The following is a 14,605-nucleotide window of genomic DNA, read 5'->3' as shown; positions in this document are numbered from 1 at the left end:
TTAAGCCTAATTATGTCACCTGGCCGGACAGGACTCCCCAATTAGTGGGTCTTACACTCTATTCCGTTTAGTGGCCGTGTCCCCCCGGTTTTATGGGTGTTTGCCCGGCGCGCCCGACACTTCTAAGTTTTCCGCGGGACATTTCGAGTTTGTTTATGCTGGGCGTTGAAAGGAGCCGACACCGAGGAGATTCCAACTACCGGGAAATGTGGAGTGGGTTTCGTGAATTGGATTCTCCGAAAATGAGTCGATTGGTGATTTCTGGAAAGTTTGTTTTCAACAAGCTTCTGAGTGGATTATAGTGATGACATAGTATGTTACTGGGTTAATTCTGAGAAAGGTAAGTAGTTTCTCGGTTCCAGCAATTCTTGATTGGACTATTACGATTTTAATCAATGCTCCTTGTTAAATGGCTAGCTGATTTTTTGATAGTAACAAAGCTGTAATGCCATGCTTTCAACACCCACTATGTAAACGCATCTTCACCATCCTCAACCACAGACCATAGACCATTATGGTATTTCTTTTGTCTATGCCTCAACATAATGCTTCACCATCGTATAAGGTTACCATCACGTATACGGTTATACCGTATATCGATGTAATCGGACTAAAGCTCTTCCATCTTCAAGCTACCATTACCTTCTGTGATTTAATCAAATATATTGAGTTTTTAGACGACTGAAATGTAATGGAACAAACCCTTTTTTCTCGGTACGGCTAATTTAACAAATTTAGATCCAATGGTATCCATCCCAGACATGGACGGCTCTTTTTTTAGTTTCCCTTGGTTCATAACTCATTAGTAAACATTAATGCATCCAGAAATCTGCACTGAAAGTTTTCTGTGAATAAGATTACTGTAATTGTATGTAATAAGCACACGTTTATGTATTATCAAGTTTAGAATGTCTAGCGAACAAAGTGATCGTGATATTTCTTTAGTTGGTTGGCGTCTTAAACTTCACTGTGATAAAGAGAAGAAACTATTAATGGGGTATAGCTTGACTTTTATGAGGGTGACGGCTTTGTCAGCTTTCTCTTAAAATGGTTTGGATCCATTTTATTGTCCTAATGTCCTTTCGAGTATTAAATCAAAAGTTTTTAAAAAAGATTTTTGAATATTCGTCAGACAAGACAGAACTATTACGACTAGAAAGAAATAGTTTAATTACCGACCAGCTTGAAACTAACTTAACTAAAAGCTGCATTCACGGCCCAACTACAGTCTGTATAATATAACCTGTCTCATGTCCCTTCATCTATGTGGATGGCTCTGGCCTTAACATTGCCCAGTTCGCTGGTAGACGAAGAGTCAGGAGACAGGTTAGGTTCCACCAAACAGACTGTAGACTGCCGAATGTTGGTCTTTGGGAGATTACCGTGTCTTACGCCCAACTATAGTCTGTATAATACAGGGTGATTTGTACTCAGTGTGACAAAATTTTTTGATGCAAGTACAAAGTAAATGAAGTGTGATGATGCATATCAAATGTTCCAAGTCTCAAAATTAGCGTCCCAAAAAATTATTTTATGTTTTTCAAAAATAACCATGCTTTTAAACTTAATACAGCGATTTCTCAATTACCTGTATATAACCTGTCTCATGTTCCTTCATCTACGTGGATGGCTCTGGCCTTACATTGCCCAGTTCCCTGATAGACGAAGAGTCAGGAGACAGGTTAGGTTCCACCATACAGACTGTAGAAAGCCGAATGTTGGTCTTTGGGAGATTGCCGTGTCGCACGTCTTAACTCGTTACAACAATCCATCTCAGGGACATTTTAACATTCCAATCCCACGGCGTGGTCATCTAAGTTCAGTCGAAAATTGTACAAATTGAGCTCAAGAACCAAAGTCAACAAAGCACAAGTGAAATCCGTATTTGGGTGAAATCGACCCACATTGGCCTCTTTTGCGGACCCATTTCCGGTGGAGTCAGCGTATGAATCGGCTCTGGCAGGTATATAGCTTCCTGCCATCAGCTGGACGAGACAAAGGTAATGTGTCAGCTGTCTAATGAAACTAATGCTGTTTCCGTGTCCGGTCTTGTGCGGTCGTGCGCGTGCGGGAGACGGTCGATATACCGTAAGGTCCGGACTTCAGGTAATGTAGGTACCAGAGTTGAAGACACGAGAAACACTCTCTATTGGGTATGTGAGTACTGGAGTGTATCGGGTGTTAACTTGTGTTTGATTTTGTGTTTTTAGCGAATGTATAGGGAAGAAACTATAACGTGGGTGGCAGAGTTAGACCTAGTCCGGAACCGTTTTACTTTTTCTTTGATGTCTTCAGAGACCGAAAACACTATTCGCCACAATGTATAGATAGAAGTTACAAAAAATATTGACAACACAATCTTGTACCAATCGATTAAACAAATTGCATCATACGAATTGTTTGAAGTATCTTTTCAGTGAGTTATATTGACCTGAACCGCTCTGTAAAAGTTTTGTATTTTGCTCGGAAATAAAGGCATTTTATTTATCAAACAACATAAAGTGACTACCATCAACAATGAACTTAAATAAAGAATCCAATGCCTAATCTCCAATTCCTATAAAGTGATTTTCCAGCATTATTCTGGAATATTACATTCTTGCTATTGATGTCTCGCAAAAGAAATTACAACATTCGATGTAGGCTATATTTTAAAGCCTAGCTGAGTGAATCAAAAGTGATCCGTTACACAACTAAACAAAACATTAAAAATTAAGTATACGGTCTACATACGTGTATGTGAGGTATTGTTCATTTGTAACAATTTTGTGGGCTTCAAGTCATCATTATTATTGTATAGTCTATTTAGACGCAATTACATCACATGCAATCATCCTATGGAACAAGACCAACCAAATCAAGTCTGGAAAGTCAAAGTCAAGTTCGGACAAAGTCCGCGTGAGGAGTAAAAATCTAGTTTTCCTAACCTGAAGAAGTGAAACATTTATAGATTTTTGTGAGACGTCGAAGTTCATACCCAATCGTCATAAATACATCTATGTACCTTGTCTGCAAAACAATAACGTCCTAGTTTTCCAAAACGTAAACAAATCCGCTAGTATGAATCTGCATGACCCTCATTGAAACTCCCACAGTCCAATTTGCAGATTGCACCGACTACAACAAAGAGCAATAATGGCGCATGTGAAAAGCATGATTAATCAGCTGGGTGGTTGTAGCATGATATATACCAGTGCTAATGAAAGCCCGGTACAGTAGCCATCTTGATAAGCTGCATTCTGCTAGCGCCAACCGGTTATGTTGGACAGTTGGATGCATCGCCAACTAACTGGCCTCGACTGCGGCTTAATGTTGGCAGAATTGGCTGATGGGAAGGATCGTGGATGGGCTCAGTGGGGCAAATGGAAAACTTTTCTAGCTTGAGTACCTATGGCGTTTTCTAGGCTTCGCGGTTCGCGTTTGGAGAAAATACGAAGAGGGGTTTCACCCGAGTGACCTTCGGGTGCAATCGGATGTCACCCGTCTTTTGTGTTTTCTTTGTCATCACGAAAAGAAGACAAATATTCAAAGCGATAAGGTTCATTTTTGACCATGTGACGTCCTTTCAAGATGCTGCAAAGCATTTCAATAGATGGACCAAGCTTGCATTGAAGTTTAGGGTACTACTACAGTATTTATTAATCTAGCTGCTGTACCCGTGCTTCGCAACGGGAATGAAAAAAAATCACAATCATTGGCATAGATTTGGAATAAAAAATCTATGATAAAGTTTTAGATAAATCCTAACCATAGTTGTTTGCAATATATTTAACATCTTTGGACCAGCTGTCTGAAATTGTGAAATGAGCGGAACTTCTTTTTGTTTACATTGAAATGTCAAAGCAAAGATAAATTTAATGAGTTTTCTCATCCTGCCATGGAGACCAATCAATATTAACTTTTGAAAATCCCACCTAAAAACTTTGGACATCCACGGGGCGAAGCCCGAGGGTAACTCAAGGAATTGAATAGGCCTACGACGTTCCTAGTTATATGGACCATCTTTTTGGTTAATTTTGGCCATATTGGATTAGTATATTAGTCGTGACATCCCCCCAAACATACAGACAGATACCACCTCAATTTAGTATAAATTAATTTGGAAGGGGTTATAATGAGCTCAATGTATTGTAAGGAATTTTTCCAGTGGCTCTCAAAGGTGTCATGGCAATATTATGGAATAATTATATTAAAATCAGCTGTTCATTTGTTTGTTTTCAATTTGAATTTGAAGTATTGTAACTTATACATGTAATTATCATTCGCTTATTTACTGCTTTAATAATTATTACTGATTAAAAAAAAAATCTTTTAGGTTAAACAGTAAAATGATGAACTCAAGGAGTCAAGGTTACAAGTTGTTGGGGTTGTTATCAAATTAGTTTACTTTAATTTTTGTATTGTGTAACCGTGTATAAGGATTGTATCTGGTAACTAAATAAATCACATAAAAAGACTCATTTTTTAATTAATTAAAATGTTAAACATTGAAAGGATGTTTAGCTATTAAGACCCCGAGAGTGTGAGAGATAAATTGAATGTTACTTATAGGGGGGGAGGTACAATTCCAGCCCGTACAATAGCCAATTTACGTATCCCAGAGAGGGGTACAATTCCTGTATATTGAACACAAATGACCTTTTTAGTTACTATTCGTCTTGCTGGATCAAAAGCTTTAAAATTAGAAAATGACAGCTCAATCGTAAAAATCTGTTAAGTAGGGTGAGTGAAAAGGGATGTAACAGAAAATGTCATTATTGTATTAAACATATAGATGATGGAGTTAAATATTCAGTCCAGTTAGTTCAGTATTTTTGCGTTCACCCAGAACAAACGCAGCTCACTCACAGAAACCCACCATTACCCTATATTTGAAATGATCACTGTATAGATTACTAATTAATCAAAGAATAACAGAATAATGGATACCCACTCAACCCTTCTCATCTCATTACCCTAAGCCTGAGAGACCGAGACAGCCATACCAGCTCACCACAGCTACCAGCTAATAGCTCTCAACTCTTCCAGACGGCTTTTTATGACCACTTGATCCTTTGCGGGGCGCCAGTGGCGTCTGGCACGAAGGTAAAAAGTACCCCACAACATGATATAAAAGTAGTAGATTATCTCACAATCTATATATCTATACTTATTTAATACGCAAGCAGGATTTTTGTGACAATTACTCCTCTGAAACTACTAAACCGATTGACATGTTTTTGGTGTCATTGGAAAGAGCGTAACGTGAAGTTGTGCAGGAACCTTTCTTTTTAGGGAAATAATTAGAGAGTGAGGCCCTGGGGCCCTTTAAAGTTTCGTATTTCCCTATAAGATTAACATGGGAAACAGAAATTGTTTTGAAACTTCAGCTGTTATCAGAAATTAAATATTAAATACCCCCGCCGCAGCAAACCTGCCGACTAAGCGAATTTCCATTTGTCTGAATTGATTTTCAGTTAAATATATTTTAATAACATTAGGTTTAACGAGTACCTAGGTTTGCTGCTACAAGGAAACTAATAAAGTGTGTTTTTGAGTAAAATATTGATAGCTTAGTACAAAATAAATAAATTTGCCAAGTTTGATCAAAATATGTCCATAAACAAGCAAACTACAACATTTGACAATATTCTCCATAAGAATAACATGGGAATTTTAATTTTTTTTTTTATTTTCTCCGTTACTAACAATCGAAAAAAAATACTTTTATATACTAAATTATTTGTTTTTTTAAGCTCTTTAAAAAGGTCTAAAGAGAAATCGGGAAATTTTGTGTTTTAAGGGTCAAAAGTGAGAAAAACCAATTTTTACCCCATAAAACCCCCTGTAAAGCCCCGTTCCCATGGACCGATCGTGCTGGTTCGCGAACTCATTCAAGTTTATCCCGCTTTACACCTTTAAATCAAATTTCATCAAAATCGGACAAAAATTACTCAAGTTATCGCGTTCAAGTCTATATATATATATATACATATATAAAAATGTGAACGAATGGTGTTTTTGGCCTCTGGGGACATCAAAATGAAAAAGTAAATCGGTCCCGGGTCTAGGTCTTACCGTGCCACCTACGGTAATAGCTACTTCCCTATAGGGAAATTCGCTAAAATCTGTCTCCATGGAAGCATGAGAAAATTCACAATGTTTACATTTGCTTTGACATTTAAATGTAAACAACCAGATCTGTCAAATGCCTATTTCACAATTTCAGACAGCTGATCCAAAAAAAACAAAACAACTATGTGGTAGGTTTATTTAATCTTAAACTTTATGATGGATTATTTAATTTATTATAAATCTATTTCAATGATAATGAAACAGATTTTTCCCGTTGCGAACCAAAAATTAAAAGTGAGAAGAAGAACATATGTTAATTGTAAACAGTCAATGTGCAAATTATCTATGTTGTATTACAAAGGGGTATAGTTTTGGATGTTGGTTTGTGTTTAATGATATAAGCTATTAATTCTTGAATTTTTATTTTAATGATTTGGCATGTGAGTATGCTTATGATAAATAACACCATTTCAGAGTTCTGCCAGTTTTTACATAACTCTGTTCTGTAGAGTTTAAAGTAGCCTACACCTTATTGTCTACAAATTGGCTAAATAGCTTAGGTACGGTACATTATGGGAAACGGACAACCTTTCCCAGGGTTAAAATTGACCTGCGAATTTCTGGCCTGTTTTGCAGGGATGGACAACCTTTCCCATCATTTATGAGGGGTCTGGGTGGGACAGGTTGGCCGCCCCTGCTGCCAAGATTATCATGGAGTTTGACGATAGGTGACAGGGGATGCAATGGATTATATTTCTAGCATTTGCACTGCGATGCACGAGAAGATAATATTACTTCCCTTAAAGAATGTTAAGCGTTTGCGGATTTTATTTGTGATATTTATTTATGTGATTAAAAAAAGAAAAAAAACTAACAAAAAATCAAATCAATTATTATCAGAATATACTAGTAGAAACGTGAACTATTAATGACTTTAAACAGTGTTTAAAAATATTTCGTTCCACAATAAAATATGAAGTCTATTTTGTAATTTTGAAAACGTTTGACTGCACTAATGACGTTTAAACTTTAAATTAACATACAAATAATATAAAGCTTGTATAAAAGGGAAATAAGACGATTTATTTTTCTTTGAAAACATTTTATATTAGACGAGTCGTATCATTCATATCATCCTCTTTTATACGGTAGAAATAATACAAGCTTTTTACGTCTTAAAAGTTTTGAAAGGGTATCATGGAAAGTTAAGTATTCTAGCTGTACTTCAACTTTTAAACCTACAAAAATGTAACCCATCTGAACATACAACTAGACATTTCACCTTAAATTTTTCGCCATACGAAAAATTCCCCAAAACGCCAATCGTTTAACTAAATCAAACTGAGAGGAAGACTGAAGACATAGGTATTGTAAGTTATAGCATCTTTTTTTATCACATGAAATATATCACTTCCAATCATAGCACAGTCTGTGAGTGGCTTATTCAATTATGTTCCATATTATATAAAAAAGCTACATTTGGTGCATATTTATAATAATTCTACTTTATTACCAACATACTTGTTATTCTGTAAAATATATATTCACGTATCCTCTATACTCTATTTTTTTCATTTTAGAAACACTAGTATGAATAGTAAGTTAACATAACATCGTGATCTGTTAAAACACCCATGAAATCGTCATACTTATCAATTTTATCAATGCTAAAGGAAATGCTAATGGAATCAACGTCTATTAGTTGTGTCCAATGACATTAAAGTGGCAAAGAAATACCCTCACCGCACTATACCTGCAGACTAAGCGAATTTCCATGTGCCTCTAGGATTTTTTATTAAATCTTAAAACATTAGGATTTACCTATGTTTGCTGATACAAGGAGGGTAACAACGTTTTTTTTTTTGTAAAATATCAATAGCTTAGTAAAACAAATTGTCAAGTTTGATCAAAATATATCTATAAACAAGCAAACTACATCATTTTACAATATTCTCAATAAAAATTGGATAGGAATTTAAAAAATTTAATTGTTTAATTTTCTCCGTAACAAATAACTGTACAAAAACACTTTTAATACTAAATTATAGATTTTTTTTAGCAATTTAACATGGTTTAGAAGAGGCTCATTTTGGGTTTTGAGGGTCAAAAATAAGAAAAACCTATATTTACCCCACAAACCCCTGTTCCCATGGTCCGATCATGCAGTTTCGCGAACTCATTTCAACCCAAATTTCATCGAAATCAGGGGAAAATTACTCAAGTTATCGCGTTTACGGGCAGATATAAATAGTTTTGAACGGACGGACGGTGTTTTTGGCCTCTGGGGACATCAAATTAAAAAAGTAAATCGGTCCCGGGTATGTCTTACCATGAGACCTACGGTAATAGCAACTTCCCTATAGAGAAATTCGCTAATACTGCGGGTCACTATAGTTTAACCTACTATTGTAATGGCAAAGATGAGTGCGGAGAATTTGTTTCTTTAGGCTTTTTTAGGAAATAAACCCTTAAATAATAAACATAAAAATTTGAAAAAAATATTTTAACACTTTCTCGTTTGATTGACGAGTATTTTCTTTACTTTCACATCATGTGTGTTTGAAAGTGTTTGAAAATGCAACCAAAGAGGAAATTAAAAAACCCTATATTCACTAATTTAATATACTTTACCAAGTTTTTCACAATGACTTGATTGTTAAGAAGAGCAAAGAGCACGCTGGCAATTTTCTAGTCCTGCAACATCTTGTGTTCTCCGTGTTTGATCCCGGAAACGTAAAGATATTCCTTAAAAGTGTTGTTACTTGCACTATTCGAAGCTCATGTTGCAGCTTAGAAATATCAATTTTATGTATGCTTCAGTTAAGTACTGGTATCTTATGATTACCTATTTTTCAACCCCTGCCCAAGGTTCTACTAGTCTAGGGTCGGCCATTAAATATTTTGGTTAGGGCGGCCAACCTGTCCCAGCACTAATCCTCATGCACCCTGGGACAGGTTGGCCGCCCCCGCAGAAATATTTTACGACCGACCCTTGGCGAGGAGACCCTGGGAAAGGTTGTCCTACAATCGTACATTATAAAAGCTGACAGCCTTTTTACGTTGACTTAAATTGTAAGCTTACCATTTCCCATCCATGGGCAGTTTGATAGTTAAAGATTAACTCTTTAAACTGGAATAGGACTGTTATGTAAATTGTGAGTATTTCCATTGGTTAATACTCTTTGTCGACTCTTTTAAAATAACCGGAAATTATGACTGTTATTAGTTTTTAAACAAGTCATTTGTTTATAGATAACTCCTGTACTTCTTTGCAATTGCTCGATTTCGAGCAACATGTACACTAGTACCATTGACTAACCAACACAAGTAGACTTTTCATCCCATTGTAAATTTTGAAGCACGTTTTTCGTGTCTAGTTCATGTACGTGACACATGGGCGCTAGTGTCGACGAAACTTTGTTTCTATTATTTTAGGGGTAATTTCTTGATTTGTGCTTTACTGTTTGGTTATATAACTAGGGGACAGGTTATTGTTTATGATTAGATCGTATTATTTGGCTAAACGAGGCTTTAAATGGCTGTAATAACGGGAAACAAATTGTAAACAAAACACGACCTCTACAGAAAACCGTACAGAACTAACAATAAAATTGTCTTCAGCTGTTCCATAAGGATGAGAAATCTACTAAGGGAGTATGTTTTATCTATGCTAGTACTTATTTAATAAGCAAGCAGGATTTTGTGACAATTACTTCTCCGAAACTACTAAACCGATTGACTTGTTTTTGGTATCATTGGAAAGAGCTTAACGTGAAGTTATGCAGGAAATTTCCTTTTTACGGAAATAATTAGGGAGTGAGGCCCTGGGACCCTTTAAAGTTTCGTATTTCTTCATAAGATTAACATGGGAAGAAACATTGTTATGAAACTCCAGCTGTAGTCAGAAATTAAAAGTGAGAAGAAGAACATATGTTAACTACACCTTTTCTAATTCTATTTCAGAACGTGTCAAGTCTATTTCAGAAAGCATCAATTGTATTTCAGAATTATCATTTTCATTTCAGAAAAAATCATTTGCATTTCAGACTAGTAACTTTTATATCAGAAAACATAAATTGAATTTCAGAAGTAGTCATATGTATTTAGAAATTGTCACATATACTTCAGGATTAGTAGAAGTATTTCAGACAAAGTCAATTGTATTTCAGAAATGATCTATTAGACAATTTTACACAGTCGTAGCGGATCTGATTCAAATTTAATTTATAAGAAGCCCAGGGTTAAGTTTAGGTTAGTTAGGTTAGCCTAGAAAAGTTTATCACGTTTTTTTCCTGATTTGACCAGGGCCTAATGAGATATTTTTCCGAGTTGAATCTCATCCTATGATATAAAAATTATACTAACTAAAGGTTTTTTTCTCATAACGAATTCATCGCTAATTCCTAATGCTGATGACAAAGTTGTTAACACAAATTATTTCTGAAATACAATTGATATCTTCTGAAATGCAAATAATCATTTATGGAATATAAATGACCATTTCTGAAATAAAAGTGATGATTTCTGAAATTAAAATTACTATTCTGAAATACAATTGACACTTTCTAAAATTAAAATCTTACATCTGAAATACAAATTGCCATTTCTGAAATACAAATGACTATTCTGAAATACAATTGACCCTTTCTGAAATAAAAGTGGAAAAGGTGTAGTAAACCCGTGCGGCTCAACGCGCCGCAAAATAACATATGGATTTAGGAAACAAAGTCATCGTGTTATTCATTGACTCAAATTCGAAAATAAAATGCAATAATGAAGCCTTAGAAGGAAAATTGACAAACCATTTTCTAGCTGTATAAGTCTTATATTTAGTAAATTAGTAAGTTATCAAGTATAATTTAGTTTAAAACACATGTATCCTAATGAAACATTTCATAAATCCAATATGTAGCATATTTGAAGAACATAAAAATTCTGCATGAAGAAACTACAATGGAAAAAAGCAAGAGAGCCTGGATAAAGTGATGTACTAAAAAGAAAACTGAACTAAGACCGTGCTGTATTTCTTATAGTAATTATTGAAAGAGCCGATTTGCAAACTGTGGAAACATAGGAAAGTCATAGAACACCACCAAGGAGAAGAAATAGAAATAATGTTTTTTAGAATTTATAATCGTTATTATGGACAACCTAATGCGGCTATTAGTAAGGCCATTTGTAGAAAACACTAAAAACCAGATCAGATTTTGAAAAATGAAAAGATATTTACAATAAATGTTGATTATATCGATCTGTTATGTGCATCTTCAGTATTTCCATAATCTTTGAGTCGAATCTTTTAAAGTCATCAGAAATTATGACTGTTATTCGTTTTAAAATAACGCCCGTAATACCAATTGCTCGAATTCGAGCAACCACTAGTATAACATAAAAATACCACAAATGGACGTAAAAATATGTATTTTCCTTCATAGCTATTTTAAGACACCCTTTTTAGCTAATGTTGGTAAAAAGGGTACGTTTAGGTTCAGTTAAGTTTCCTTGAAAGCTATCCCTTACTTTATTTTATCAATAACAAAATTGAAGGAAATAAAAACTCTCTTTTTTAAAAGCGGAACTGGCGCAGGTAATCGACCTGCAAACCTTAGACATCGCCGCTTCGTTTTACTTCACGCTAAATAGGTAGATAGAAGATAGGGTTTGTAATACAAACGTAAGCTACATTTCAAACTATTTTACGCTGTTGTAGACTTGCAATGATTTTGGCGAAACACGTAATATGTCAATGAAAACTCTGCTATTTTCTAATATTTTTGTAGGACGCTAGACTGTAGCTCAAGATCGTTTTTCACACTAGTTCAGGTTAAATCTAGAGGTCGCAGCGTTATCACTGAAACTAAATACATTGGTGAGTTGACGGGATTTGAACCCGGTACCCGTTCTCTACGACTATACCAACTCGCTCCCCTAATGTTGAAATCATTAGATCGCTCTTTAACCTCCCTGACCCTTAAATATATATAACATTATATATATTTAACACTTCACCCAGTGCGCAGTGCGTAGCGCTTATGAGGCTAGGATGCCATTTACCCGCGCAGGCGCATGGGCGCAGATAAGCTAAGTAGAGACTGCGGTGCTGTGCGTCGCTCACGACGTCATAAGTCAACATGCGACCGTACACTACTGTTGAGTGTCGTTTGGTTGGCACCGTGAAATTCAACTACTTCAACTAACCGTTGTTGAAAAATAGTAGAATAATACATAGAAAAGAACTCAATTTTAGGGTGTTTTTTTAGGGGAAGGATAACCATTTATCAATCTATCTATACCCTACTAGTGAGTTTCGCTCAGACACAGTTCAATTTAACTACTTCAACTAACCGTTGTTGAAAAAATAGTAGAATACTCAATAGAATATAGAAAAGCTATTAATTTATCTTCTCGGGTGTGTTTTAGAGGAGGAATGTTCATTTTTGATTACTTTCCGATACATGAATGCGCTTAATATGATTATTAATGCTAGGTAACTCTTCTTCAACAAAATATTTTACTGTTATAGAGCTAGACATTCCCACGTTTAAGCTATGGGCAATTTTATAAAATGGACGCAGTATATTGTTCCAATGAATGACAGATTGCTCTAATGCAAATTAATAATTGCTTTTCTTTACCAAGACTTTTTACCTAAACTGACAACGTACTGTAGAATAGCATCTATCATTTACGCAATTTTAGTACCCAACACTTTTACAGCGGCACACTCAATGACTTTAACCTCATTCAACTATGATCTATTTACATCAAATATTGGTTAAAGCTAGTACATATAGGCCTAGATCGGATGATTACTTCAGTATAAAAAAGTTAATGGTAGAAGGGGAAAGATGATCTGCGTAGCTTGACTTGTTCAGTTTTGTCTTCATCTAAAACCATTCTTCAAAAGTCCAATGGTAATGGAGGGGTGAGCTCAGTATCAAACCATCAAACTATATAGATTTTCCCATGCATGTAAAATTGCAATGTGTATCCGTAGATGAATTACGATTCATTATTTGCCTTGAATTACGATCCATTTTTCAAAGTTGCTACAATATGACTTTCTAATTGCAGTTTTCAACAAGACCCAGAAGAAGTAAAGATTGAGAAAACAGTTTTCCACAGAAAATGTTTTCCAATGCGATGTCATTTTATACATAATTGACCAACCATACCACAATGTGCATTCCCGCTTACATTATCAAATGAAAGGTGTAATTGAATAATCAAAATACCATTTCTCGAAACCGTGAACTCTATTAAACGCCTCCATTTTACCCCCACCTCCATTTCTCAAGCGAGACCCACGGCTGGGCCAACTTAATTATCCATAATTTTATCTTCATCTCACAAATGACCGGATGTACTCCCACTTCATGGTTCGACTCCTACAACTCAACTAACGTGAAACAACGTCTTATGATATACCTTCTATGGTTACAAAGAAGTTGCTAGAAAACATTGTTTTATGATATCAAATACGTTGTGTAGTTGTCTATTGTGTAGGTTATATCCTACAGTATAGTATTTCCTAATACTACTTTTTCCTTCATGCATACATGCATTTTTCCACACACCTATTAAAGAAAATGTGTTCTCAATTGCAATTTATAGTTGGGTGGCTTGTAAGTGAAATACAATTTTAAGCCGATATTTAGCATGGAAAATTGGAACAAGGCAAGATGCATTTGACTATTGTCTGAAATGTGTTATGGAATATCGAATGGTAGAAACACAATGTTTCCATCATCACATTTAGAAACATTTTAAACATTGAGATTAACTTAAGAAAACAAAATAAAGCATCTGCACTATTCAAAATCATCAAAAGGGAAACTTTTAATTGTATATTATAAAAAGGAGATTCGTGTGCAAATTGTGGATTAAAAAGGGTTCAAAACTTAATTCCAAGGTAAAAACAATAACACTATCAGCCCTTTATAAACTTATTTAAAAGGATCAGCTGTTTAATTAAAATTAATAATCGTTATTAAGCAAGTTGATCAGCAACACTGGATGTTGAAAAGTCGATTCTAAAAATAATTAAAATGCAAGGGGCGAAAAGAATGATCGTTTTCGTTATTATTCGCAGAGCGCTGGTATAAACGGAGAGTAGACAACTAAAAAAGGATGTTACAGAGAGAATCTTGATTGTATTAAGTATATAGATTGTATAAACTTAGGATGGTTTTAATATTCTTAAACTGGCGCATATGCAGGCTATTTGGATGAAATCTTCCAGAAAGTTATAGCAGTAACTACAAGTTCCCACCGTGGTCGGAAGTAATTATTCCCAGTTTATGACCCCAGTAACTACTGGTAATTAGGCTATGGTAATCTCCGGCTGAATCTTGTGGTTGTATCATCATAACACTCTATTCAACTAACGTTAATTTGTTGCTAACATATCACCTATGGAGTGAGATTCGTTTTGATCGAAATTTGAATTACTTGTAATTGCTGTAAAGGTGGGGTTATTTTAGTAAATTTAAATACCATTGACTTATACCGTGCACATAAGTTTATTATGAAAAATATGCAGCTTGTTGGC

General features: G+C 35.1%; 1 protein-coding gene across 3 annotated transcripts in view; it reads right to left on the bottom strand.

Annotated features, from left to right (window-relative positions):
• Positions 1–14,605, bottom strand: part of LOC128993389 (GATA-binding factor A) — a 61,535-nt gene that overhangs the window by 29,498 nt on the left and 17,432 nt on the right. The gene's annotated exons all lie outside the window — the stretch shown is intronic.

The sequence above is a fragment of the Macrosteles quadrilineatus genome, unplaced genomic scaffold, assembly GCF_028750875.1.
Source record: "Macrosteles quadrilineatus isolate MER2022 unplaced genomic scaffold, UCM_ALF_1.0 Scaffold_4__1_contigs__length_99947679, whole genome shotgun sequence".
NCBI classification, from domain to species: domain Eukaryota; kingdom Metazoa; phylum Arthropoda; class Insecta; order Hemiptera; family Cicadellidae; genus Macrosteles; species Macrosteles quadrilineatus.
Note: the sequence above shows the minus strand (reverse complement) of the source record. Positions and strands in the feature narration are given on the sequence as shown.